Source organism: Myotis brandtii, unplaced genomic scaffold (genome assembly GCF_000412655.1).
Source record: "Myotis brandtii unplaced genomic scaffold, ASM41265v1 scaffold62, whole genome shotgun sequence".
Taxonomy (NCBI): domain Eukaryota; kingdom Metazoa; phylum Chordata; class Mammalia; order Chiroptera; family Vespertilionidae; genus Myotis; species Myotis brandtii.
In genome coordinates, this window is record NW_005370366.1 from 3,403,271 (window position 1) to 3,406,381 (window position 3,111).

Here is a 3,111-nt window from a genome sequence, read left to right on the forward strand (position 1 = left end):
ACCTAGACCCAGCTTATTCTCTTTGTCTGTCATTTCTTCATCCTTCACTGCCCTCACTCAGGCTTTCAAACCCTTGGCTGAGCTGGCTTGGCACAGTGCATATATGTTTATCAGGGTTATATCCTCTTGTTGTATTGATCCCTTTAGTATTATGAAGTGGCCTTTCTTATCTCTTGTTATGGCCTTCACTTTGAGGTCTATTTTGTCAGATTAAGTATTGCTACCCCAGTTTTTTTCATTTCCATTTGCCTGAAAGATATTTTTCCATCCCTTCACTTTCAGTCTATGTGAGTCCCTTGTTCTGAGGTGGGTCTCTTATAGACAGCAAATGTATGGGTCATGTTTTTTATCCATTCAGCCACTTGATGTCTTTTGATTGGAGCAGTTAGTCCATTTATGTTTAAAGTTATTATTGATAGATACTTCTTTGTAGCCATTTTTATTTTTTCTGCCTGTGTTTCTTTTTCCCTTTTTATTTCTTCTTTTTACACCAGTCCCTTTAGCATTTCTTGCATTGCTGGCTTGGTAGCGATAAACTCCCTTAGCCCCTTTTTTGTCTATGAAGCTCCTTATTTCCCCTTCAATTTTGAATGGGAGCCTTGCTAGATAGAGTATTCTTTGATTCAGTCCCTTGCTTTGCATCACTTTGTAAATTTCCTTCCATTCTTTTCTGGTCTGATGTGTTTCTGTTGAGAAATCATTTGATAATCTAATGGGAGATCCCTTGTACATAACGTTCTGTCTCTCTCTTGCAGCCTTTAAGATTCTCCCTTTGACCTGAACATTTGCTATCGTGATTATGATGTGTCTTCATGTGGGTCTTTTTGGGTTCATCTTGTTTGGGACTCTCTATGCTTGTGTGACTTTTTTCTTCCCCACATCAGGGAACTTTTCTGATATTATTTCCTCAAATAGATTTTCTAACCCTTATTTCTCTTCCTGTTGTTCTGGCACCCCTATTATTCATATGTTGCTTCGTTTCATGTTGTCCCAAAGCTCCCTTAGGCTCTCCTCCCATCTTTTAATATTTTTCTCCAATTGCAGTTCAGTTGTGTTTTGAATCTCTGTTTTCTAGTTTTGTCCTCTGCTTCTCCTAGTCTACTGTTGTAACTTTCCATGGTGTTTTTTTTATTGCACCTTTATCACTCTTTATTTTTTCTTGATTCTTACATAAGTTGTTGATTTTTTCATCCATCCAGTTTATGAACTGTATGACCTTTATTCTGAATTCTTTTTCTTTTTTAATAAATCTTTATTGTTCAGATTATTACAGATGTTCCTCTTTTTTCCCCCCATAGCTCCCCTCCACCTGGTTCCCACTCCAACCCATGCCTTTACCCCCACCACTGTCCTCATCCATAGGTGTAAGTTTTTTGTCCAATCTCTTCCTGCACCCTTCACACCGCCTTCCCCCTGAGAATTGTCAGTCCACTCCCTTTTTATGCCCCTGCTTCTATTATATTCATCAGTTTATTCTGTTCATCAGATTTTTTTATTGACTTAATTTTTAGATTCACTTGTTGATAGATATGTATTTGTTGTTCCTTTGTTGTTCATAATTTTTATCTTTGCCTTTTTCTTCCTCCTCTTCTGAAAGAATATCCTTCAGCATTTCATATAATCCTGGTTTGGTGATGATGAACTCCTTTAGCTTTTTCTTGTCTGTGAAGCTCTTTATCTGACCTTTAATTCTACATGATAGCTTTGCTGGGTAGAGTAATCTTGGTTGTCGGTTCTTGGTATTCATCACTTTGAATATTTCTTGCCACTCCCTTCTGGCCTGCATGGTTTCTGTTGAGAAATCAGCTGACAGTCATATGGGTACTCCCTTGTAGGTAACTAACTGTTTTTCTCTTGCTGCTTTTAAGATTCTCTCTTTGTCTTTTGCTCTTATTATGATGTGTCTTGGCGTGGTCCTCTTTGGATTCCTCTTATTTGGGGTTCTCTTCGCTTCCTGGACTTGTAAGTCTATTCCTTTCATCAGGTAGGGGAAGTTTTCTGTCTTTATTTCTTCTAATAGGCTTTCAATATCTTGCTCTCTTTTTTCTTCTGGCACCCCCATAATTCGGATGTTGGTACATTTGAAGTTGTCCCAGAGGCTCCTTGCACTATCTTCACATTTTTGTATTCTTTTTTCTTTTTGCTTTTCCGGATGGGTGTTTTTTGCTTCTTCGTATTTCAAATCTTTGACTTGATTCTTGGGATCCTCTAGTCTTCTGTTGGATCTCTGTATATTATTCTTTATTTGTCAGTGTATGCTTAATTTCTGACTGGTCCTTCTCCATTTTGTTGGCATTCTCATTAAGATCCTTGAAGGTCTCACTAAGTTCCTCGGAGGTTTGTAGAAGATTCTTGAGTAACCTTATAACTGTGGTTTTGAACTCCAAATCCAGTAATCTGCTTTCCTCCATTTCTTCCATTTGTGACATGTTTCTTCGTCTCCGTATCTTGGCTGCTTCCCTGTGTTGACAGAGTGGCTTTGTGTGGTAGGTGTCCCACTGGGCCCAGTGGCTCAGCCTCCCCAATCACCTGAGGTGGACACTCTTGGTGCACCCCTCCATGGGCTGGGTGCACAGTCCTGTTGTAGCTAAGCCTTGAATGCTGTTGGTATTCCTGGGAGAAAATGACCTCCAGGCCAATTGACTGCAACGACCCGCTGTGTCTATAGTGGAAGAACTGCTATGCTGGAGACACCCTTATGGGGCAGGATTTGCTTGAGTGGGGCTTTGGTGCTCACTGAGTCTGCCTTTTGAGTGTGTCACTTATCGATGTGAGGAGTTGAAATCTGGTATCTTACCACTGGGTATACTGGCTTCTGGATCTCCAAGGAGGTGCAAATTCAACCACTGTGTGAGTCTGCCCAGCAGGAGCTCCTGCGAGATCTGCATATTTCTCCTCTTTGTTTGGGGTTTGGAAATTTTGGAGCTCTCTGACCCAGCTGCAATTTGTTAGGTTAGGCTGCAAAAGGGCAGGTGATTCATTTGTGCTGCTGCACACAGCTTGGGTGGGGCAGGGTCTCAGAGAATCACCGGGGCGGAGCAAACAGTGATGGCTGTCGTCAGCCGTCTCCGCAACTCCACTCGTCTCTCCGTGTCTCAGTGTCTCCGCGTC